Source organism: Neofelis nebulosa, chromosome 2, assembly GCF_028018385.1.
Source record: "Neofelis nebulosa isolate mNeoNeb1 chromosome 2, mNeoNeb1.pri, whole genome shotgun sequence".
Classification (NCBI taxonomy): domain Eukaryota; kingdom Metazoa; phylum Chordata; class Mammalia; order Carnivora; family Felidae; genus Neofelis; species Neofelis nebulosa.
The window spans coordinates 126,149,559-126,175,588 of NC_080783.1; the positions used below are offsets into that span (position 1 = coordinate 126,149,559).

At 47.8% G+C, this 26,030-nt stretch overlaps 1 long non-coding RNA gene across 8 annotated transcripts in view; it reads left to right on the forward strand.

Annotated features, from left to right (window-relative positions):
- The window catches only part of LOC131504182 (uncharacterized), a 45,711-nt gene extending 19,882 nt beyond the window's left edge, over nt 1-25,829 (forward strand). For 3 of the 8 annotated variants that reach the window (XR_009257841.1, XR_009257843.1, XR_009257838.1), the window contains 6 exons: nt 2,036-2,247; nt 3,301-3,421; nt 17,555-17,654; nt 18,632-18,749; nt 19,243-19,406; nt 25,297-25,829. This is a non-coding gene — a long non-coding RNA (uncharacterized LOC131504182). Of the gene's footprint in view, nt 1-2,035; nt 2,248-3,300; nt 3,422-17,554; nt 17,655-18,631; nt 18,755-19,242; nt 19,407-25,296 lie in introns of all 8 variants that reach the window. The other 5 variants (XR_009257839.1, XR_009257844.1, XR_009257845.1 and 2 more) reach the window with 5 other exon arrangements.
- The last annotated feature ends 201 nt before the right edge of the window (nt 25,830-26,030 follow it).

Consider the following 26,030-nt stretch of genomic DNA (forward strand, 5'->3'; position numbering starts at 1 on the left):
GTCCATGGCCCTCTGAAAATAGGAACAGCAATAACTACCCTTAAAAATAAAACGAAATGAAGTGGTGTATGCATCTGGCTAGCACCTACAGAGACGGGAGAGCAGAGTGGTAGAGATCACACCACTGGAACCAGATTTCCTGAGGTCAAACCTGACTCTGGCAACTTCTAACTTGAGCAAGCACCTTAGCCTCTCTATACCTCACTCTCCTCCCCTGTAAGATGGGGATAATAATAACAGACACCTTAGGGGATCATGGTGATGATTAAATGAGTCATAAAATGTGAAGTTACCTCTGGCACATAGCGGCTACTGTACGAGATGTTCATTGGGATCGAGTACCTCCTCCCTCCCCCACTCCTTCCTTGCTTCCCTTCCCTCCTGCCCCTATATTGTTTGCGAGGCTATAAGATCTGATTTGGGAATTGGTTTCCTGATTTGTAACCAGTGCTTGTTGGAGTCACCCTTCTTGTCTGGGGCCCAGCCCTAACTCAGTCTCACCATGGCCTTCCACTCAGGATTGGAGGCTGCCCCCAGGAACCCTGCCTAGATGGATGCTTCCAGAACCCCACCAACATCTTTATGATTCTAATCACAGTCTTTGCCCAAAGACCTCTGCTGCCTTCCCACACCTCCCCAGAGACCCGGTGCTGCCATCTCAGCCTCATGCCTTCCTGTTTCCTTTCGTTCTTTCCTAGCCAGTGCTGTCCCACTCCCAGCAGGTCCCAAGGCTAAGTCCATCCAAGGGACAATGGGGTCTCCCTGGGTTGGCTTTCATCTCTGGTGGCCCGGGGTGGGCAAGGGCCAAGAACTTCCTGGTTTTCAGTCCATCGTTTCATCCAGATACTTCTCCTTGCTAAGTATAGGCATCCTTTCAGGGCACCTCGTGTTTTTGCCAGGCAGCCCACCCCACTGCTGAATAGCTCTAATGAACAACCACAACAGCAGCAAATAATACTGATAACAATAATAGCAGCTGTCATTTATTGAGTGCTTCCTATATGTCAGATTGCTATGCATGTATCATCCCTAAGTTTTACAGAAATCCTGGAGATCAGGCTTTATTATCTCTATTTTACAGTTGTGGAAAATGAGGCCTAGAGAGGATAAGTGATTTGCGTAAGAGGTACAGCTGGGAGGTAAACTTGGTTTGTTTACATTCAAGCTCAGTGCTCTGCCTTCTGCACCGAACTGCCGTGATGGGCTGGATCTGCCTATCTGTCTCTTTCATCTCTGGGGATGCAATGCACAATCTGTCTTTCCTCTTGCACATGTTTGCCTTTAATATATTTGAGAAAGCTGGGGCACCTGGGTGGTTAACTGTCCAACTTCAGCTCAGGTCATGATCTCATGGTTTATGGGTTCAAGCCCCGCGTCGGGCTCTGTGCTGACAGCTCAGAGCCTGGAGCCTGCTTTGGATTCAGTCTCTCTCTCTCTCTCTCTCTCTCTCTCTCTCTCTCTCTCTCTCAAAAATAAGTAAACATTAAGAAAATTTAAAAATATGCATATTTGAGAAAGCTGTCATTTCATTTCTCAGTTTTGTCTTCTTTGGGCTAAATATTCTCAACCATTTGTTAAATCATATGACATTGTTTCTGGGCATCTCAACATCTTGGCCTCCCTCTTCTGGACATGCTTGCTGGGTAATGTTGTCATGATGTGTTATATGCTGTGTCGCAGGCTCAGAGCTTTAGGCATTATGAATCTCTCTTAGCAGTGTATTACCATGGTTTAACAGCATAGGCTTTACAGTGAGGCAGATCTGGGTTCAGATACTGGCTGTGTCCAATGTACCAGTGATGTGATTGTGGCAGATTACAGTTTCCAAACGTGGTTGCCACAATATATCCCATCCACGTGTTCTTCCTGCAGTGCGACGGCACTCTTTCCATTGAGTGGTGGGGTCTATGTTCTTTCCGCTTGAAACTGGACAGAGCTTTGTGACTGTCATGACCAATACAAGATGGCAGAAGTGATGCTGTGTGACTTCAGAGGCTAGGTCCTAAAAATTCATCTTGCTGTCTTTGGATTTCAGTCATATTCTCTAACTGAAGAAGCCCAAACTGACCCGAGTGGAGAAACCATATGGAGAGACTGCATGCAGGTGTTTTGGCTGATGGCCCAGTCCAAACCTATAGCCAGCGTCGACCACTGGACATGTGCATGTCAGGAAGAAGTCGTTGAGATGACTTTATCCCTAGCCACCATCTGAATGCAGCCTCATGAACAACCTCAAACATTACCCAGGTGAGCCTAGCTTAGATCTTAAGCCTCACTCCATCTCCCTGAGCCTTAGTTTCTTTACCTGTGAAATGGGGACTATGAAAGTTACCTTAAAGGATTATTATGAAAATTGAAAGACAATGGATATAAAATATTTAGCACGCGCTTGCCGCATAATAATTGTGCAACAAATAATCACGATTAAAGGTATCACGGGTGAGGTAGGAAGGGGACCTGACTGAGACCTTAGAACCAGGTAGAGAGAGAAGACTGGGGAACTGAGCTTGAGGTGGGGCAACCTCTAGGGAAGAAGGGAGTCAAGCCATACGTTCCAAACGAGCAGTGAGCTGTGACAAGACGTAGGGAGCGTGCGCAGTGTGGGGACCAGCCCAGTGTGGGAGGCTTCCCTCCTGGGTCTATGGCATTAAGGCTAAGGTTGAGAGGCAAGACCGTGGTCCCACCTGGAGTTGTTTGCTGGGAGGATGTGGGCAGGATGCAGAAAACTTTCGCTGAATGATTAAGCAGGGTTGGGGATTGCCCCACAGCAAACTTCACAGGCAACAGGGGTTTATAGGAGCATCTCAGATATTTGAGGTCACAGCTGATGAAGTCAATGGAGTGACAAGGTGAGGTGCCAGGGAGGATGCCTAAGTTAAATTCATGTGCACGGAGTTTTTGCAGCTCGGCCCCCCTGCTTCCGATGGCAAAGACCACACGGGCTGAAAGGCATAGCCTGCTGGAGCAAGTGTTTGAAAGATTCAGGCAGCTCAAACTCGTCAATCTTAAAAAGCAAAACTAATCCCACCCCCCCCCCCAAAAGCCCACCACCACAAAACCCCATACATCACCCCACAAAAAATACATATGTGCATTGTAGAATAATTCCATGATGTAAGAAGCAAAAAGAACAAAAGAAAAATCACCCATGTTCCTACAGCCCAGAGAAAACCTCTGTTAACATACTGGTGTACTCGTAACCTTCCAGGCAGTGTACAAGAATAGAGTCGTACCGTGCATTCTGTTTGGTAACCTGCTTTTATCACCTAATGATGTGCCCTGGACATCTTTCCATGTTAGGAAAGATTCATCTGCAGTTCTGAGCTTTTCAAACTGGGGACGTGTAGCAGTGTGCTAGGGTTTCTACAAAGCTGCAGGAAAACCACGGTTCATCACTCTGGAGCATCAATTTTACTCAGTGGTAAGTCACTTAAAATATTATTTTTACATTAAAACAAACCCAGATATAGTATGGAAGAGAGTACAAAATTTGCATGAATGTTTAGAAGTTATGAGATTTCAAAGAATTATCCAGCTTGCCTCAGTCTTCTGTAGCAGTTTTTAGGGCAGACAGCATTAACATGTGGGGATCAGTTGAATAAGCTGAGGAAGAGGAGGGGGGAAAGAAATGTGACAATTCAGGGGCAATAGGGCACCCAAGGCCCTATCTTGAGGCGCGAAGTCCCTTGTCTGATAGGCAGCGACATGATCTTAAAGAGCAATGTGGGTACCTTGATGCAATGGCTTTGCCTTTACAGCCTGGGCCCGGGTGAGTGGCTTGATTCCAAGCTATGTGACCCCTGACCTCTCCCCCACCCCCTGACCTGATGGCACAGAACAGTTGAAGGCTGGGGTACATCAGGGCAGGGACAATGTGGCTGTATGTGATGCAGTACCCAGAACTAACCCAGTAACTTCAGATGTGGTCTGAACTGTGCCCAGTTCTGCTATTTCTGTCCCAGCTTTGCTATTAACAAATTAATGTGACGATAGACAATGTACTTAACCTCTCTCTGTTTCAGTTTTGTCATCTATAAACTAGTGATAAATGTAGCAGTTCATAGTGTTGTTGAGGGCATTAAAGGAGTAAAGAACAATACTTAGACTATCACTTGGGATGTAGTTAAGTGTTCAGTATATGTTAATTATTATTATTATGTAACCTATGATTGCATAAGCTTCTCATGGTAAACGTGTCCCACTCTGCTTTCAAACTGAGCTTGTGACTAATTAAAACTCTCGGGTCTTTTTCATTGGAATTGTTATCAAGCTTGTATTCTCTGTGCCGTTATTAGTTTTTAATTGCACGGCTTATTAATGTTCATTTTCTTGATTTTGGTCTATTGTTGTAGCCTGTGGTCGTTATCCAGCAACTAAGTCTTCTTTCCAAAGTGAATTGGGTTTCAGTTTCTGATGACATTTATACTTTTATCATCCCCATTTCACAGATGACAAAACCGAGGGAAGGGAATTATTACTTACCGGGTGTGTTCTTTGTGCCAAACATTGGGATAGGTACTTTGCATAGGGCATCTCAGTTAATCCCCAAGCACTCTACAGAGGTGGGATTTTTTATTTATTTTACAGATGCAGAAACTGCAGCTCAGAATGGTTAAGCAGATTGCCCAAGGTTACCCAGCTAGTTCAGGTTTTCCCCCTGGTTCGTCAGTGTTTTGGGTCCTCTGTAAACTTGACATGTTTCTATTCAAGCTGTTGAAGTAGATGTTTTATAGGACAAAGCCAAGGACAGAGACAAATCACTGGAGAAGTCCTTCTAGGTAGATCTATAACTCTCGAGTCAATTCCTGAATCAATGCTCTTTTTACAGGATCATTCAATCACTGCAATTGGAATCAGTTGCTGCTATTGGAAACTGAGGTCTAGAGCTTCTTCTTAAGAAGTCATAAGGAGGGGCGCCTGGGTGGCGCAGTCGGTTAAGCGTCCGACTTCAACCAGGTCACGATCTCGCGGTCCGTGAGTTCGAGCCCCGCGTCAGGCTCTGGGCTGATGGCTCGGAGCCTGGAGCCTGTTTCCGATTCTGTGTCTCCCTCTCTCTCTGCCCCTCACCCGTTCATGCTCTGTCTCTCTCTGTCCCAAAAATAAATAAAAAACGTTGAAAAAAAAATTAAAAAAAAAAAAAAAGAAGTCATAAGGAAACCTCTTTCCATCGCATCTTTAAGGGAAGGACCTCCCCCCCACCCCCACCCCTGCCACTGGCCTTGTCCTGGTAATTTCCTTATCCTCCCTTAGCTGGACTCTGGTTGCTTGTAGAGTCACATGTCCCCAGTCAATCCCAGAAAAATGTTCCTTTTCAAGCTCAGTGTGAGAAGTTTTACAGAGCATCCTGGAAACCGTATCTGCCTGTGTTTACTCTTGCTGATGATTAAAGCTGACAGCTGGAACACCAGGAGTCCAGACCGTAGGCACAGGACTGCTGACGGCAGGGCAGAGAATCGATAGCAGTGATGGGACCCAAAGAAACCCAGCCCCTCCTTCCCTACTTTCATGGTGTAGACGTGATAGAAGAACAGATAGGTCAAGAAAAGAGACAGAAGAACAGTTAGGCCAGTTTCTCCAGGCATGGACTCTGCTCCATTTTGGGTGGAAAGAAGGAGTGGTGTCATGGCAGCTGTGCCCGTGGGTTCCAGGACTGTGCCTGGGGGGCACATGAAGGCCTGGGAGCTGCAGCATGAATTGCACTTATCTCTATGCGACAGTGATGAAGAAATAGTGATGGCCCAAGTCCTGGACATCCTGACGAGCCCTCCAGTCCACATTGATTATTAAAAGTAGCATCCTGGGGGCGCCTGGGTGGCGCAGTCGGTTAAGCGTCCGACTTCAGCCAGGTCACGATCTCGCGGTCCGTGAGTTCGAGCCCCGCGTCAGGCTCTGGGCTGATGGCTCGGAGCCTGGAGCCTGTTTCCGATTCTGTGTCTCCCTCTCTCTCTGCCCCTCCCCCGTTCATGCTCTGTCTCTCTCTGTCCCAAAAATAAAAAATGTTGAAAAAAAAAATTTAAAAAAAAAGTAGCATCCTGTATTTTATCGGGCAACCCTAGGAGCTCTCTGGAATGCTGTTTCCTCAAGAAGAATGAGAGAAAGGGAGTCGGGAGAGGGTACACCTGATCCCTGCCCATGGAATGAGTATCCTAGCCAGAGTGGTCCCCAAACTCTCCTCTTCCCATCTCTGTGGCTACACAGTGGCAGGCATAGTGCAGTGGAACATTTGAACCTGGAATAACCTTGATCTTCGACCTCCTCCATTTGAACCTTCTGGAGGCGGGACGAGTACAGTAGCAGCCCTGTGTCTTCTCTTTCTGTCCTTCACACAGCTGCTCAAAACCCTCCCAGGTCTTCCACTCCACGTAGAAGAAAATCCAGAGTGCTTGCAGGACCCTAGGGCCCTGCATGTGTAGCCTCTGCCCCCTCCAGCCTCACCGCCCACAGCAGTCTCCATGCTGCGCTGTGAACATGCCAAGCATGTTCCTGCCTCGGGGCCTTCACACTTTCTGTTCCCTCTCTCTCATGGTCACTGGATTTAGCAACTGAGAATACAGTGTGCCCAGCTAACAGTGAATTTCAGATAAGCAATGAATCATTTTTAGTACAAGTATGCCCTGTGCAATATTTGTTTATTTGAATTTCTTTTCTTTTCTTTGTTAAAATTTATTTTATTTATTTTGAGAGAGAGAGAGAGGGAAAGAGAGAGTGCAGAGGAGGGGTGGAGAGAGAATCCCCAGCAGGCTCCATGCTATCACCGTACCATTAACCCATGAACCATCAGATCATGATCTGAGCCGAAAGCAAGAGTTAGATGCCTAACCGACTGAGCCACCCAGGTGACCCTATCTGAATTTCAAAAGTAGCATCCTGTACTTTATCGGGCATCTTGTATTTTATCGGGCAAACCTAGGAGCTCTCTGGAATGCTGTTCCCTCAGATATTCACCTCCTTCAGGCCTGCTCACTTCACCAGAGGCCTTGCCTTTCTGTCCCATGTACAATAGCAGCCCCATCAATCTCCTCTTATTTCCTGCTTCATCTCCCTTAGAGCTCTGCCCACTTCCTGATGTGATATTGTTTATGTATTCATTTGTTTATTGACTCTGTCTCTCCCAGGCACGTGTGGGCTCCACCAAGGCAGGGATTTCGTTCTTCAGTGTAGTATCTTCAGTCTCTTGGCTCAATTAGCATTAGCTGGGGCTCAATAAGCATTAGCTGAGTATCCAATGACCTCTTACCGTGGCTCACTCTTTGCAACATGGCCCTGTGCACCTCTCTTGTCTCATTTCAGGCCACTGCCCTCCCCATGGGGCACTGTCCATGCTGGCCTTCCCTTTGGTCCTCAGACTTGCCCAGTCCATTCCTGCTTTAGGCTTTGGGACTTGCTGCTGGGCCCAAGCCTTCTCTGCCATCTGTGTGACTGTCCCCTCTCCTCTTAGGACTCAGGGAGGGCTTCCCTGACCTCTGCATCCGAAGTAGCCCTCTGACTCTACACTTTCACTCCCACGATGGTTGTTTTATTTCCTTTAAAACTGTTACTGCTCTAGGAAATTGTGTTGAAGGATTGGTTGGCTTTTGTCTTGCATCTCCAGCACACAAGAATGTCAGTTCTGTGGAGACATCAGCTGTGTGTGACTTATGTCCCCAGCACCTAGCCCCATGCCTGGTATATGATAAGAACAATAAATATATGTTGACTGAGTGAGGGAGTGCCTTTGGGGTGGGCGATACACCCCGCCTTGCAGGCCCGTTGGGGACTGCGGTGAGGGGGAGGGGGAGCCCAGGAACCAGCCCGGAGAGGGTCTCCACCAGAAGGGTACTTCCCACTGCCATGGCCCCTTGTGCTTGATTAGCCCAACTGTTTGGGGGTGAGGAAGTCTAGAAAGGTAGCTCCCTGCTTCTTTCGGCCTTTGTGGCAATTAGGAAAGACCAGGTCTTTCCCACTGGAATGTATCCTTCAGGCCCAGAGAGGAGAGTGCCTCCTCCATGCTGCTTCCTTTCTACTTTGCCACTTTCTGCAAATGGTGACAAGGCCCAAAGGGACCTTGGAGGCTGCTGTGGAAGCTGGCCGCCTCGGTCCCCGAACGGTGGCGGAAGACCTGAACATCCTCCCTGGGCTGTCACATGAGAAGGAAGCCAGCTTCCTGTGTTTTCAATCACTGAACTTTGGGGGTTGTTACGGAAGTGTAGCCTAGCTAATTAATACATGGCTGTATCCACTGTGTCTACTGTATGGAAAGTGCTTGGTACATCTATTGTTGTTGAGCTCCCTGGTGAGGGAGATGTTTGTTCCCATAAATGGAACAGAATTGTATTAACTAACTAAGCAGAGCCAGCTGTTTTTCCTTATTTGTGTAGATAGTGCTCATGTCCACAAGGTCATCAAACTCCCTCTCTTTGGGATTAGCAGGGGACAGGCATGTGAAGCGTTGTCCTTTGAGGCACAAGCAAAAAAGAATGTGTGAGGGTCCCTACAGTTCATGAAAAGGCAGCTGCAATGGACTCTCGCTCTATCCGCGTTGCCCAGAAGACACCCCGAGAGACAGATGCCACGGTGTGGTTGGCTGCACCTATAAAAGATCCCTGTGTTGAAGTTCCAGGGACTCTTGATGGAAATTCTCAGCAAGTTCGTGCTAGATCTTCTGGGATGAACTGTCTACTTTTTTGGCGGGTGGCTCCACTCTCAGACTGGTTTCCTGACTCCTTTGTGTTGAATGACCCTCAGAATTTCTGTGGCCTGGGGCTTGGCTGCACACTCTTAACTCAGGTTCCTTTAAGAATTTTTGCCTAAGGCTGGACAATTTTCTTCATGCAAGGTCTTCATCTCCCTTTACAATGGACCTTGATCTTGCTTTCACTAATGTAGGCATGGACAAATCCTTCTCTCCGTGGTTCAACCAACAGACGTTTTTGTTTTTGTTTTTGTTTTGAAGAAATTTACTTTGACATTAAGGAAACAAGTAAATTCAAGAACACAGACTGTAACAAGTGTAGACAGTATTGGTTTACTGGTGGGCACAACTTATAGTGTCCCAATTCATGGATGAATCACCTGACATGTATTTATTGGGCTCCTATGAGGCATTGCACTGAGCACAGAGTGTTTAAGATGAGAAGTGTGCAGTCTTTGGCCTCAAAGAGACCCTGGTATCTACAGAAAACAAATGTTTTACAATATAATGTGATAAATGCAATAATGGAGGCACAGAGCAGGGGGCATTTTCAACACAGTTAAGGAGGCCCCAAATTCCTTCCTCTACCAGGTGCTATCTAAAGAGACCTGTCCCCAAATCCTTTTCAGTTTTGGGACACCACATTTTCTTGTTTCCTCCTTTGCCACTCATTGTAGGGAGAAACAATTACAGAAGGAATTATGTTCTCTTGTACCAAAGGCAGCCTTACACACTGGATTTTAGGGATAGTCCTATATTTATGTATTATCCTTTTAAATAAATATAATTCAGTAAATGCATAACTTCATGTGACTTAATCTGCATACCTTTATAGGGCTTTGCATATAAACAAATGTAATAAATCAGAAAAAAATCCCTTGAGTAGACTATAGCTCCCTTTCCGATTTGGAAAATATGGCTGCTTCTTTAAGTGAACAACAGGTGGAAAGCGGCCGCTGCCCTGGGTTTCTGTCATTTCTGAAGAATCTCTGCCCCAAGCTAGAACTAGCAGTTTCTGAGGTGCTGGCCTTCATGTCCCCTGGGAGGAGCACCAGGCCCCCTCATTCGCCAGCATTCTTCCTACAGGAGAAGGAAGGAACTCTGGTCAACTCCAGCAGGCACGTCTCCCTGCAGAGAACCTCACTGAAAACATCAGTCTTTGCTCTCTCGATCCAATTCTGGGCTGAGGGAAAGAACGAGGAGAAAGAGAAATGAAGGGCCCTGGGCATGGGGGACGGAGGGGAGGTGAAGGCAGAGTGACATTGCAGACAAGGTGCTTGCTGCCCTCATGTTTTTCTGTGTAAGTCCCCAGTGGGTTTGTGAAGGTCACAGAGCCCAAAGAGACGGTGTTCTCTTCTGTGTTGGCATCTGGCATTATCTGTCCCTGATTCTACTGTTTGTTCTGTCTTCTAGTGACTTCCTGGGAGAAACTAGAGATGACTTGGGGGCAGGGATGATAGGGACTCCCCAGAGTCAGGGGAAATCTCTTTATTCCTTAGGTTGGGGTGCTGAAGTAGGATCTGCTAGGAATGGATTCTCAAAATTAGCTCTCAGCTCCATGTGTGAGGATGGGAAGGAAAAAGAATTGGTGTTGTTATCCATTTCCATTTATTTATTTATTTATTTATTTATTTATTTATTTATTATCTATTTATTTTTTTTTAAAAAAATTTTTTTTTTTCAACGTTTTTTATTTATTTTTGGGACAGAGAGAGACAGAGCATGAACGGGGGAGGGGCAGAGAGAGAGGGAGACACAGAATCGGAAACAGGCTCCAGGCTCCGAGCCATCAGCCCAGAGCCCGACGCGGGGCTCGAACTCACGGACCGCGAGATCGTGACCTGGCTGAAGTCGGACGCTTAACCGACTGCGCCACCCAGGCGCCCCTATTATCTATTTATTTTTAAGTTTATTTATTGGGGCCCCTGGATGACTCAATCGGTTGAGTGTCCGACTTCGGCTCAGGTCATGATCTCGTGTTCGTGGGTTCCAACCCCACATCAGGCTCTGTGCTGACAGCTCAGAGCCTGGAGCTTGGTTAGGATTCTGTGTCTTCCTCTCTCTCTGACTCTCCCCTGCTTGCCCTCTGTCTCTCAAAAAAAAAAAAAAAAAAAAAAAGAAGTTTACAAGAAGTTTATTTACTTATTTTGAAAGAGAGAAAGCACGAGTAAGGGAGGGGCAGAGAGAGAGAGGAGAGAACGACAATCCCAAACAGGCTCCGCACTGGCAGCGTGGGGCCAGAGGAAGGGCTTGAACTCATGAACCGCGAGGTCATGACCTGAGCTGAAGTTGGACGCTTAACTGACTGAGCCACCCAGGCGCCCCTCCACTTCCATTCATTTTAGAAAAGACTCTGATAGAGACACTGGAAGGGCCCTGCAGCACCCCTTCCCAGGGCACCCCTCCCCATCTACTGACACAGGTAGAAATACCTGGGTTTAGAGCACAGGATCTGGGCTTGCATTTTAGTCCTGCTGCTTAACAGCGGAGAGGCTGAACTTTTTCAGAGATTTGCTTTCCTCATTGGCAAAACGATGAGTGTGGTGAGATAATGTTTAATGGCCTCTGAATAGCAAAGTGTTGTGTAAGCAATGTCTCGTTGCACTCTAGGTAAGTAACAGTCTTGAGGACATGGGATCCCTGCCCTTTGGTCAGAGGGTGTGGGGAGATCTTCTGCAACAGAATACCTTACTGGGCCCCAGAATCTGAGATCCCAGATCTCCGAGAATCCCTTATGGAATTCTCCCTCTCTTCTATGGGGGACTTGCCCAAACATCTCATTTCCCTGTTCATGTCTGTGCACGTGCTCCTTTCTGACCTCGGTGCCTCATCCGCCTTGTCTGCTAAGATATTCCTGACTCATGGCTCAGCACGAACATTGCTTGCTCTCTGTGACTGGCTCTGAGAGCCTGAGAAAATCAATCTCTCGCTCCTCTGTGTTCCTGTAGCACTTTGTAGAGACCTCTGCTGTTGTCTGATCAAGTCTGGTTACAGTGGTTTCCTGCATTCCTGTCTTTCTCATTAGGCTGTGAGCTCTTTCAAGTCAAGGGCCATGTTTCCTGAGTCAGGGCCAAAAATGTAAACGTGCTTATTAAATGCCTTCATTGTCCCGGCTGAGTTTGAAAGGGCTCAAAGATGAGGGCTTGATCTGACGCTGGTGGTGTGGAAGGAGAAGGGGTTGGTTGGGAGTTAGTGGGAAGGAGTCATGTAGTAATATCTCTCTGGCTTTCAAATACCTGGAGGTAAGGAGAAAAGGAGGTGGCATGGGCGGCACCTGGGTTACACTTAAGACTCTGGAGCTTGCTCAGCAACATGTATCCACAGGAGGGAGATGAAGGATGGACTGGAGCTGGTAGACTTGAGTTCGGATCCTGCTCTGTCCATTTATTGACCATGGTATTGGTCATGTCAACCATTCTGAGCCTTAGTGTCTGCTGTGCGGAAAAACACTACCTGTCTCATGGTTTTATAGCAAAGACGGTGTGCTGTTTACCAAGTCCTGTCTCCTTTCCTCCCCTGAAGTATATGGACCATGTTGACTGAGATCTGGCCCTGAGTGAGGGTGGAACCTTGCCCACGTGCAGACTGGGCCCATAGAAACCTCCTACAGGATCTCGCATACTCTCTCTTTCCTTGTCTCAGCTCTAGAACTGGAGGACTTGGAGGCTGTAGGGGATGACAGTGCCATAAAATGAAAGGAGGCTGGTTCCCCAGTGTCTATGCAAGATGGAGTTTCCCCTCCTTTCTGCCCCTGCATGCAACTGTAATGAGAACAAGAAATACTTTTATGATGTTAAAGCCACTGAAATTTTGGATCATTCATTATAGCAGTTAGCGTGCTTTTTGACAGGGTGTAAATGGATAAAAGTTCTGCAGAAACTTCGAAGTGTTATACTAATGTTACTGGCTATTATCATGGCTTTTATTGTAGAAAACCCTTTGAATGCACAGCTATGTATTTCCCCCCAGACTTTATATAGCCCTGCCTCTTCTTGAGGATGGAGAGGGGCCCAGGGGGAGACCCTTAGAAAATATCCAGTGGTCTGACTGCATGGAGGTGTGCATGCCTGGTATCAGGGGCGGAATTCCGTGCAGGAAGGGGAGTCCTGATTGACTACCATGCTCAGAGGAGCCGGCCCATCTCTAAACAGGCTCTGGGAGGAAGTAGCCAACACAGGGGGACATGATGTGAACCAGCTGTCTCGGCATCAGCTGCTTGAGGGCTGAACACTCCAGGGCTAAAAAAGGGAGGTGAAATTGAATCCATTGTCAACAGACTCCTGGGAACCTTGTTGACCACATGAGCCACCTAGAACCCTGTTCCCTTCATATATGGCTGCTCTCAGAGGCTGATCTTGCTTGACTCTTAACCATGGTCTTCTGACCTGGCCCAGCAGGCGCCTGATAGAAGACATGGAACAGTTTGCAGATGTTGACTTGTCCTACAATCTGGGAGGGTGTAGTGAAGTATATAATATGGATGGGTCCAGACAGTCTCCTGAACTGATCTTGCAAGAAAGTCATGAATAATCAGGGAGACATAGTCCTGACTTACATAAAGGAGAGGAAAGGAAAAGGGATGGGACTCACTTTATTGATCACCTGTCATGGGGCACATACTTTACATTACTTCTTTGAATCCTTACAACAGTTTTGAGATAGGTATTAATGTTCCCACTCTTACAGATGAAGAAACTGAGGCACAGGGAGGATCACACAGCTAGAAATTATTAGAGCCAGCATTCGAACCCCAGTCTCTCTGACTTAGAGACTATGTCCTTGACACTGCCCCTTGCAGCCTTCGCAACAGGATACAATACAATCTTGTCCTCCAGGTCAGGCTGAGAAAAATGAGCCCCTAGTTCTGTCCTAGGATTCCTCATGGTGTTGGCCCTTCTCATTATCATGTCCGTCTTCTGAGTTTGTGAGAAACTCTTTTCTGTGAGCATGTGAGGCCTCGGGCCAACAGATAGAGGATGCCAGGGTCAGTTGACAGGTAGAGGTTGCCGGGGAAAAGGAAACGGGGAGGGGGAGGGGTGGATGTTGGGGCGAAGGAAGGGGAGAAGGGGTGAGGGGAGAGGAAGAAAAGGAGGGAAGAAGAAGCTGAGAAGGCCCAACATGGAAAGGAAGGGAAGGACAAGGAGAATGAGGTAGACGTTGCCTCCCTGGAGGTTTTTGTCTTGAGTTGGCCATTCTCACTGTGGGGAGGGAGGGTGGTTGACTGCCCTGGGGACGGGGGGGGGGGGGGGCGGTGTTTGGATGTCTTCAGTGCCTGAGAGTCTGTGAGGATTCGATACTTCTTTGGTACCTGTCTGGTTCTTAGTTTAGCATAGCGCAGAAATTAAGAACAGTTTCAACTATTTTCAGTTGAGCAATTGATCATTCCAAACATAGCCCCACTGTGAATCTCCTCCAGGGGCTGCACAAGCCATATGTTCTACTAGAACCTAGAACCTGCTTCTTGGGACGTGTGCAGGGTGTGTCGAGGAGAACAGCCACCCCTTCCAGTCTGGATATGCCTGACCTGGGAGGCCGGAATGGATACTACCGCATGGTTTTCAGCCAGCCCTGCTGCGGCCATCTAGCCAGCTCCCCCGAGAGACACGAGCATGACATCATATCTGTCTTTTTCCAACTGTCATTCCGTCAGTGTTTGTGTCTAACCCCAAAAGCTCTCGTCAACAGCATCACTTCTCTGATCCTGATTGGGAGGAGAAGATGCATTAAAAAGCAAATTGCTTCTCCAGTGGCAGGTCTCTGGCTCGGGGAGGCTCTGGGCTGGGGAGGGAGCACAGCTGGAGTCCTCCTGAGCTCCCCAGGCAGCAGCCTCCCTGCCAGCCTTCCTAGCTTCTTCCCATGAAGCTGAGCTGCAGGGAAGGTAGGGGGCGTGGGGGGCTCTGACTAGTGGCTGGTGGAGAAGATGCACTCTCTCTATTTGCTTCAGACTCGGAGGGAAGTAGGACTGAGCAGTGGCTGAGCCTCAGGTGGTGACCTGAAGAGGTGCTCATGTGCTGGCATTAGAGAGGGAAAAAATCTTCAGGCAGAGTCTCATTAAGCCTACTTACACGAGAATTCACCTGTTGTGGAAAATTCAGATTCTGCATGCTGTTTTGAAGTTAATCTGTTAGAACCACTTGTTTATTTCACTTTCAAAATACCACCCCCCCCTTTTTTTCTTCTTTTTGCAGAATGTAATGCCTTTAGTCCTGTTCCTAATTTTGAGCAGCTCTGCCGAGTCTTTTTCACTGGCTGAATTATAACAAGACCAGTGAGGTCATAGTCGGTGGATTAATTATAGCGAGGCTGGCGAGGAAAGTCAACCTCCTTTGATAAACACGGCTTAGCGACTTTAAGTGAGCAATTTTCTACAGCAAATGTTGCAACACATGTTGTCTCCTTCAGCAAACTTTAACGGGCTCATGATGATGCATCGACTGTCCTTAGGACTCAAACCATTCCATGTTATAGAAAACGCTCTTCGTCTTTTTCCATAAAGAGACTGAGATGGAAACTCAACTTTCTAGTGACAAGATACAGAAAAGTATGGATTTAACCTAAATTTTGTTGTCTGATATGTAAACATTTTCTAACCTTTTTCATGTAAGCACAGGCCCATGCTAACCCCGGGTTTGCATCCACAGAGCACTTGTATCAATAACTTCTTTATTTAATGATTTATTCATTAGGTGCCATTTAATCAAGGCTAAATAAAAGAACTTGGGGTATTATATATATATATATATATATATATATATATATACATATATATGTATGTATGCATGTATTTCCATATTTATTGCTATTTGCTGAGCAAGCTACTCTACAATAGAATGGGGTACAATTAAGAAAAAAACTGGAAGGAAGAAAATTAGCGGAGTAGCTTTCTTCAGATTTGATCCTCTCCTGTGCACCACTGAAGACCCAAGTATGGAGGCCTTCCTTGCAGTGGAGAATATGGAAGTAAAGCATCCTAGAATTAGAAGGGACAGTATGGTGGTTTTTGTCTAATCCTTGTCCAGTGTGTGATTTTGTCTGACCCGTATCCATAGTGGGACTCCCTATGAGCACAGCACCCATCCTGGGGCCTGGTATATAGTGGGTGCTTAATAAATATAGAATGATTAGATGGATCAGTAAGCAACCCCTCTGGGTGGAGGCGGAGACATCTCCCATGCTGCCTGCGTTGTCTGGGCCCCGGAGAATGTGTCTCTTCCTTCCTTTTATGCGGATCTTCTAACTGTAACTAGCTATGACTCTTGCCACTTGGTGCCCCACCTGTATCCTCTGGGCCCAGGACATCGAGTGGCAGTGGGACAACTGGGAGCAGACTGCTCCCACATCATTCTGGCTGATTGTTCTGGAGATGGAGTAGTAGCTGGATGACAGGCTGGATATACTCTGATATACCAATGTGCGTTGGTCATATCTTAGACTGAAGAGCTCAAAGTATTTTCCCTACTATTACCTCTGTGTGTCCTTCTCATGTCCCAAGGAAAGGCAAGAAAGTTCTATTTCATTAGACCAGGAGTTGGCAGACTTTTTCTGTAAAGGACTGTATAGCAACTATTTTAAGTTTTGTGAGACAGCCACTCATTTCTGCCCCTGGAGTGCCATTGCAGTGTGAAAGCAGACATAACAGGCAAACAAATGAACGTGGTTGTGTTCCAAAAAAACTTTATTTCTAAAAACAGGCAGTGGACCAGATTTTCCCATGGGCCATATTTCACATTAGACTGTGAGGTTCATGAAGCAGGGGATGTATCTGATTTATCTCGAGAGGGAGTATACAGTAGTAGTTATAAGAGCATGGTCTGGTGGGAAGGCAAGCTGGTGCAGCTACTCTGGGAAACAGTACAGAGGTTCCTCAAAAAACTAAAAATAGAACTACCCTATGACCCAGCAATTGCACTACTAGCCATTTATCCACGGGATACGGGTGTGCTGTTTCGAAGGGACACATGCACCCCCGTGTTTATAGCAGCACTATCGACAATAGCCAAAGTATGGAAAGAGCCCAAATGTCCATCGATGGATGAATGGATAAAGAAGATGTGGTATATATATACAATGGAGTATTACTCAGCAATCAAAAAGAACGAAGTCTTGCCATTTGCAACTACGTGGATGGAACTGGAGGGTATTATGCTAAGCAAAATCAGTCAGTCAGAGAAAGACAAATATCATATGACTTCACTCATATGAGGACTTTAAGAGAAAAAAACAGATGAACATAAGGGAAGGGAAACAAAAATAATATGGGGACTGGGAGGGGGACAAAACATAAGAGACTCATAAATATGGAGAACAAACTGAGGGTTCCTGGAGGGGTTGTGGGAGGGGGGATGGGCTAAATGGGTAAGAGGCACTAAGGAATCTACTCCTGAAATCATTGTTGCACTATATGCTAACTAATTTGGATGTAAATTAAAACAAAACAAAACAAAACAAAACTAGCCATCCAGATTAAAAGAAAAAAAAAAGAGCATGGTCTGGGATCAGACTGTCTGGGTTCAAATTCGGTTACTCTAGTGACCATGAGCAAGTTGTTTAATTTCTCTGTACCTCAGTGTCCTCATCTGTAAGATGAGGATAATAACAGTGCCTACCTCATAGTTCAGTGTGAGAATTAAATGAGATAGTATATGCAAAGTGCTTAAAATAGCACCCATACATAAAAAGCATGTAATAAATGCTGTCATTCGTTGGATCTCCAATACTTATCCCAGTGCCTGGCATAATGAAGATGCTCAATACATATTTACGCCATGAGCCTGAGGCCCAGGAAGGAAAAACGTCTTGTGTGGTGTTTCAGAGCGAGGTGGGAGTGGCGTTGTGTCGTGAAGCCACATGGCTGACTTTCCAGACTTCTGTTCTGTTTTCCAGAAGCCTTCAGTGGCACGACACGTGATTCTTGTTATGAAGACGCCACATCATTTTGTAATGCCTGAAGTCCCTAAACCTCCCACAAAAGACCTCCAGAGTCGTAAGTCAAAGCCAAGCGGCAAGGGTTGTTTATTGCAGGTTCAAACCTGGTTCTCTGCACACTCGTCGCCGGTGACGCAAGAGGCCACGATCAGGGTTGGTACAGCGTTTTTATAGACAGAGACAAATAGCACAGGGGAGGTTTCAAGTTATGAGGGGCCTGATTAGTTGATTTTAAAGTAAGGACATTTGTTGTTTTCTGATTGGGCGTCCTTTGTCTGTCCTTTGGCGGGAAGGCTTTGTCCCTTACTTGTGGCGGGAGGAAAAAGGTTCGGGAAGGGGGAAGGGGGAAGGGGAGGAATGTGTTGAGCAAGCAGGTTTACAGAAGCGAGAAATGCCGGTTAGTTTATGTACAATCACTCATTCCATTACATATCAGACTACATTTAGGAAGTTTTACAACCCATTGTACTACACAGCGGGTTACATTCAGGAAAGGCCTCACAATGCTCATAGCAAACAGCAAGCAAAACAGACTTCTCAGCAATTGTATTTCTTATCAAAGATCCATAATAAGCAGAAAAGAGAACCTAGCTTTAAACTAAGGCAGGGCTGTCATTTGGATTCAAAGCTGTTCCTTTCAATTTATAGTCTCACCATTCTCTCTAGGACAACTCTTTTATAGGCTCATTGCCTTTATCCTCCTAACCCTGGAAACCATATTCCCTGAGTAGTGAGGGCTAGGGAAAACCTTCAACTTCTAGCATGTCCTCTGTGTGTGTATCTCCTACCTCCTCCAGTGGCCTCCGCTTTTCCAGGTCTGACACAGTAGTGGAGCCAGGCAGGTGGGATGAAGTCTGGGTGATGGGGTGATGGTGAGGAGCACCAAGGGGTGTGTGGTGTGGGAAGGGGGAGCCTCACCCTGTGTTGAGGGCTTGCTGCCTTCTGGATTGCCTGGACTGGGGGGATCCGGCGGGTGAAGACTCCCACTTCTGAAAGGAGGTTAAGGACGAATTGCACATCCTATTGACCTTGCAGGAGTTCACCAGCTTCACACCTCAGAGTAGCTGTTGATGGTCCCCACCTCCTGCCATTCTCAGTTACTGTCTTCAACACCTCACTCCTCTCCTCAGCTACTACAGCCAGAGGGAAGAAGGTGAGGTGGGTGCCCCCCACCTCCCCAGCAATAGGCTGGCATTTCCTAGTCCCAGGCAGCCTGGGGAAGCCTTAGGCAGCTGACAGACTGGGGGAGGGGGAAGCAGGGGAAGAGTCAGGGGAAGAACTTGGGTTTGCAGGGCAGTGTGATCTATTTCTAGAGACAAATATGTGTGAATGCTTCACAAGGGTTTGGGTGAGCTCATGGAGGCTGCATGTGGGCGAATGGTGCTGGGAGAAACTCTCCCAGGGAAGGTGAGAGAAACTCTCCCAGGGAAGGTGAGGGGCAGAACCTAGTGCCCACCCTTAGCTCCCACAAAGGCACGGTCCCTCCATTTCTCCACTGCAGGTAAGACTGCACATTCACTGGTCCCAGGCAGGGGCTCAGAGAAAGACCTTTTCCTTGCAGTTCTGGGACCCTCCCGTGTCTGTTAAGAAGGGTCCTTGCTCTCTCTTCCTTGGGGGAGCTGACCCTCCCTCCCTTCCTCTCAAAGGTCACCAATAGTGGGCCTGAAGCTGGTGAAATGCCAGGGAGCGAACCAACTCATTATAGCTGGGCCGTAAGTCTTTCCATTCTCCTGACAGCCACCTGTTTCCATAGACAGGAAGGGCTGGTGGCCAGATGTCTTCGTATGAACTTCTCTGCAGGGTCCTAAGGGTGAGTAGTCTCTTAAACTTTGTACCCTCAATGCCTCACTGGCCTCACCCTGCTCCCAGCCCTCCTCCTCCGTAAGCCACAAAGACCCCACGCAGCTGGACCACAAGCTGAGCAGCTAGAAGGCCTTGTGGGGTGGAGGGGAGACACCACCATGGGGGCGGTGTCGCTGCAGCTAGAGTAGGACTGCCACCAGAGGTGGCAGGGGGGTAAGCAGCTCATTTGCTTTGGGTCAGAGTTACATGAGGTCAGTGTGACCAGGGGTAGACGACCTCTCCAAGCTATGGCCACCATTATTTCTTCAGTTCTTTGCCAGATCTCCAAAGAGCGAGACACTGGCAAGGAAAGAGCCTAGGGGGCTCTGAAGATTGGGACTGTGAGCTTGGGGTTTGCTTGAAAACAAAAATGACTTTACTTTGCTCCTTGGTGCCCTGACATCTTGACTATTCTTAACATCTCAGGTCTTTCTGTTCTCCCTTGCCAGCAGAACCTCTTAATATGAGGCCACTGAGCATTGTGTGGGCTTCAGAGGTCTGTGAACCCGTGAGCTGGCATGTTGTGTGTGTGCTTCTGTGTTTGTGCACTTTCCTGGGGAGAGGCCTGGAGCCTTGGTCAGATTCTCAACGAGGTCAGTGGCATTTAAAGGGGTTAAGAAGCACTGATTATCTGTCCATTGAAGCCGAAAATTCTTCTGGGGAAGATTGGCTGGGGAGTTCCTTATCTAAGGACAGAGCTTTGTCATTGGAGATGAATGGACATAAGGGACAGGAGCCACGGGACATGTTAGAGCCATCTGGCCTGTATTCCTGGGCCTCAGGAGAACTTTCACTGTGGGGTGTTTGAGAGATCTTGTAACACTCACCTTTCCCTAAATGTTTACTAATTTTACACTTTGTCTCTTTGTTACTGAAACAAAACAGAACCAAAAAACCATAAACTGACATCAAGAGAATGAGAAAACAAGCCACAGACTGGTGGAAAAATATTTGCCAAAGACAGACTTGATAAGGACTGCTATTTAAATTTTTTTTTTTAACGTTTATTTATTTTTGAGACAGAGAGAGACAGAGCATGAACGGGGGAGGGTCAGAGAGAGGGAGGCACAGAATCTGAAACAGGCGCCAGGCTCTGAGCTGTCAGCACAGAGCCCGACGCAGGGCTTGAACTCACAGACCGCGAGATCATGACCTGAGCCGAAGTCGGCCGCTTAACCGACTGAGCCACCCAGGCGCCCCAGGACTGCTATTTAAAATATACAAAGAACTCTAGGGGCGCCTGGGTGGCTTAGTTGGTTAAGCGTTCAGCTTCGGCTCAGGTCATGATCTCACAGTTTGTGAGTGCAAGCCCCGCGTTTGACTCTGTGCCGACAGCTCAGAGCCTGGAGCCTGCTTTGGATTCTGTGTCTCCCTCTCTCTCTGCCCCTCCTCCCACTCATGTTCTGTCTTTCTCTGTCTCAAAAACAAATAAAACATTAAAAAAAATAAAAAATAATAAAATACACAAAGAACTCTTAAAACTCAACAATCAGAAAATGAAAAACCTGATTAAGAAACAGGTAAAAGACCTGGACACTCCCTGAAAGATATAGGAAACAAATAAGCTTATGAAAGATGCTCCACATCTCCTGTCATCAGGGAAATGCAAATTAAAACCACAATGAGATACAACTACGCACCTGGTAGAAGGGTCAGCTCGGGAACACTGACAACACCAAGTGTTGGTGAGCGTGGGGCGCAGTGGGACCTCTCACTCATTGCTGGTGGGAATGCAAAATGCTGCAGCCACTTCAGAAGATAGTTTGAAAGAACTTACAAAACTAAACATACTCTTACCATGCAATCCAGCAATCGTGCTCCTTGGTCTGTGCCCCCCCAAATTGAAAACTCATGTCCGTACAAAAATCTGCACGTGGATGTTTATAGCAGCTCTATTAACAATTGCCAAAAACTCGCAGCCAAGATGTCTTTCAGTAGGTGAATGGACACAAAAACTGCGGCACATCCAGACAAAGGAATGTTATTCATGGCTGAAAAGAAATGAGCTATCGAGCTGTGAGAGGACACGGAGGAAACTGAAATGCACATTACTAAGTGAAAGAAGCCAATCTGAAAAGGCTGCGTACTGTATGATTCCAACTATATGACATTCTGGAAAAGGCAAAGCTATGGAGACAGTGAAAAGATCAGTGGTTGCTGGGAGTTAGGGGAGAGGCTTTTCAAGGCTGCATACTTTCCTTAGGAATGGGGCACATGGGTTGGCAAGCAGAGGTTCTGTACTGATCCCAGGTGGGTTGGGACCAGGGGGAGTGCTGGTGACCCCTGGGAGTCAGCAGTGGGCTGCTTCTTCACTGCAGAGGGAGAGAAGAAAGACATGAAAAGGGAGTTGGCTCAGGACAGAGCTGAGTACTAAGGTTGCAAAGACTAACAGAGGGTCCTCAGAATAACATCAGGGTGTCGTCTGGCAGTCGAGTGCTTTCTGCACGGCAGGTGCTCTGCTAAGTGCTGTACAGATATCGCTTACCCAGTCTTTACAACAACCTTTTGGTAGGGCCGTTATGAAAAATATTCAAAAACTAATATGACATGGGCATTGCCCAAACAGAATGGAAGAAGCTGGAGTGTGCTAAGTGCTGACCCTGTGGTTGCCGGACTGGGCAGAGGTCTGGGCAGTCCTGGGAAGGGGTGAAGATCATGGTGGGAAGAAAGTTGGGACAGAGGTGGGGGAGGCTTGATCAGGGGCTCTCAAACTTTAGTCTGCCTTAGAATCACCTGGAAGTCATTATTATTATTATTATTATTATTATTTGGTAAGTTTATTTATTCTCAGAGAGAGAGAGAGAGAGAAAGAGAGAGGAAGAGAGGAGTGGGGGAGGGGCAGAGAGAGAGAGAAAGAGAGAGTCCCACGCAGGCTCTGCACAACAGCGTAGAGCCAGATGTGGGGCTGGAACTCATGAATCATGAGATCATGACCTGAGTCAAACCAAGAGTCGGACGTTTAACCGACTGAGCCGCCCAGGTGCCCCTCACCTGGAAGGCTTGTTAAAACAGATTACCAGTCCCCATCTCTGGAGTTCCTGATTCAGTAGGTCTGTGGTGGAGCCCAGGAACCTGCATTCTAACAAGTGCCCAGGCAATGCTGATGCTGCTGGTATAGAAACCACCCTTTGAGAACTACTCCTCTTTACTAAGTATTTCAATATTTTACTAACTGGCACAGCCGGAGTTGACTATCAGGACTGGGAGTAAGAATAACTTACACTTCCATTTTACAGATAGATAAACAGAGGCTTAGAGGTGTGATGTAACTTGCCGTAGATCGTACACCCAGTGGATGATGCAGGCAGCCCCAAATCCGCTCTCTCCCCAACTTTCCAGGCTCCCAGTGTCATCGGGGTCAGGAGAGGGCCGAGGCCGACCACCTCTGGGGAAGCCCCTGGCCTTTGACAGGCTGGAGGTGAAGTCTGAGTCTTGCTAGAGCCTTGCCCACTCTCGCTGGGGCCTGGGAATGCTCCCCATTCCTGAGCCCTGAGCGGCTTGGTGCTTGCTTTCCCAGACCCGCACCCTCCCAAGCAGCAGCTGTGAAGTTGACGAATTGCACTAAACTGTGATGCCTCCTTGGGAGCCTGTTCCAGGATGTGCTGTGATGGCTTCCTGAGAAGGCGACAGGCACGTGGTCTGCAAACGAGAGCTGCCCGCTCCCTCGCTCAGCACAGCAGCTGCTCAGAGACAGCGTGGGCCCAGGGCGGCTTGCTGGGGGAGCCTATTAAGAGCCACAACACTGTGAAAAGCACAGCAGAAACGCTCCATTAAATCTGGTGGGGGGCCTGCTTAACAATGGGACCTGCCCCAGGAGTCCTAGCTCTGCTCCAGCTGCCTCAGTCTCCAGCCTGGCTCTCCCTTTCTCCACCCCTGCAGTCTCTCCCCAAAGGAGCTTTGGACTCAGAGAGTCTGGCTGGAGCTGGCAGGAGCATGGCTGGGAGGCTGCGGTGAGAGCCCAGGCGGGGAGCAAACCCAAGGGAGATGTTCTCTACATTGCTTTTGGGGGGAATGGGCCCACTGTTTGGTATGCGTCATGATGCTGATGAAGGTACAGGATGCTTTGAGCAAGATGGGCCTCTGCTCTAGACCCTGCACTTCAGAGGGTCCCACTCTGGCCCTCTTCCAGCCATAACCCTCCCCAAAGGGCAAGGAATCCTTGGGGCCAAGAGAATATGCCCATCCAAGGCCTGTGACCCCCTCTCTACCTCATAATTCAGGTAACCAGGAACTTGCAATTCCCTGCTCAAATGGCCCTAAGCTGGTCCTAGTGTCTGTGTAGGCGTCCATCCCAGCACATGCTTTAAAGATGGCCTGTGTCACTGGGGGGTGTGGACAGAGCTTAGACATGCGGGCTGGAAGTACACGTGTGTGTGCAGGGTCCCTGAAGAGTGAGACAGAACCCAGGGTGGGAAGAGGTGGGGATCAGGCTGGGGGCTAGAAGTCATCTCTCGCCACAGCTCTGTGTGCCAGAGCAGAGCTCCAAGGAGATTGAGAATTTAAATGGAAACCTTCCAGGCTTATGACGGTGCATTTGTCAAGGGTGGAGTATGTTTTCTATCTCACAGTTTGTTAGCTCGATTTATAACATTGAACTCTCTTGCTCTTGGCTCTGTGTTAGGGATGGGCCCAAGTGAAGGTGGCGATGGGAGCAGGCTCCCAAGGCATCCCTGAAGCAGGCCAAGTGTGTGCTTTCAGCCCACCGGACACAGTGTCAGTGAAGGGGGCAGAACTGGGTAACCTGCCAAGCCCCCGGGGGACACTCATTATCTTCCGGGATGAGAATGATGGAGACAAGGCTGCTGACTAGCTGGTAGGAGCCCTGTGAAGGGCTGCTTAGATGACCCCTACTCCTGACCTTTGACTATCACCTTGACCTCACCTTTGACCCACTGTTCTCCTCCCTTATCATCTGGTGCTTTTGTCTCTTGCCGCCCACTCGTGCCCCAACAGACACACCATGAAGTTGCACAGCAACTCTCAGGAGGGAGCAGGCCACCATCCTGGGGGTCCCCTGCCATGATGGAGAGCTCTATCCGACTTGGCAGGGTTAATCCTGATACTGCTGGAGGGTTTATTTGGGAGGGGAGGTAGACAGGAGAATCCACATCTGTGATTTCCAAATGGGCTCGATATTGGCAGACAGTGGGAGGAGAGGAGGGAGTGTGAGAAGTCCCTTCCCACATTTATCAGAAACCAAACATTCCTGGGGCACCTGGATGGCTCAGTCGGTTAAGCATCTGACCTTAGATCGGGTCATAATCTCGTGGTTCATAAGTTTGAGCCCCACATTGCGCTCTCTGCTGTCAGAGCAGAGCCCACGTCGGACCCTCTGTCCCCCTCTCTCTCTGCCTCTCCCCTGCTCGTGCTCTCTCTCTGTCTCTCTCTCAAAAATAAATAAGCACTAAAAAAAAAAAAAAAAAAAAGAAACAAACATTCCTTTGGAGGACTTTCTTGGACCCTAGTCTCTCTCTGTGTCTTTACCATCTTTCTCTCTATTGATCTGTCTCTGTATCCATATCATCTCTCTCTCTATTTCTCTCTCTCTTTCTTTTGAACCAAATGTGGGGTTTTAACATGCTCATTGACTGCCTACTATATTCTAGGCTTTATGCCATGTGATTACCTTATTTAATCCTCATGAGAACCCTGTGAAGTATTATCCCCATTTTATCAATGGGGAAAACTGAGACTCTCCGAGGTGATAGAACCAGCCTAAGATCATACAGCTCAGAAATGGTAGAGTTGGGCCCTAAGTCCATATTACCTGACTCGCAGTTTTATGCTTTTGTGCTGTCTCCACTGGGGGAAGATTATCCTTAGGTGTTTTTTTTTTTTTTTTTTTTTTTTTCAATCAGGAAAGAGAAATACTGCCGCCAGTGTTTGCTTATCTCTCTCCAGCAGCATTCCCAGGGGTCCTGGTCCCGGCTCTGAGGAGCGCAGCGGGGGCCAGGCACCGTCTCTTGCCACGCCGCCTGCAGACCTGGCCCATCTGCTCACAGAGCGCCTCGCCACCCGCCACCCGCGCTGCTGTCTGCTGCTGTCTGGGTGTTTCCGGCCGTCAGACTGCATAGGCTGGCTTCGACAAAGTGACAGAAGCTGTAAAAACAGCTGTTTGACATTCCCTGCTGCTTTTTAAAACCAAACAACAACCAACAAAGAGGTTGAATGAAATGCAGAAAATACCCTTGTTTTCATGTGGATGAGGATATTTTTACTCAGAGAACATTTATTTTCCTTCTGCCTTGCTCTATTCCCTATTTACCTACCCACTCATTTCCCTCCCTCCCTGCCTCTCTCTCTCTCTCCGTTCCTTCCTCCCTCCTTCCTTCCTCCCTCTCTTCCTTCTTCCTTTCCTTTCCTTCCTTCCCTCCTTCCTTCTTCCTTCCTTCCTTCCCCCTTCCTCCCTCCTTCCTTCCTTCCTTCCTTCCTTCCTTCCTTCCTTCCTTCCTTCCCTCCCTCCTTCCTTCTTTCCTTCCTTCCTTCCTTCTTCCTTCCTTCCTTCCTTCCTTCCTTCCTTCCTTCCTTCCTTCCTTCCTTCCTTCCTTCCTTCCTTCCTTCCTTCCTTCCTTCCTTCCTTCCTTCCTTCCTT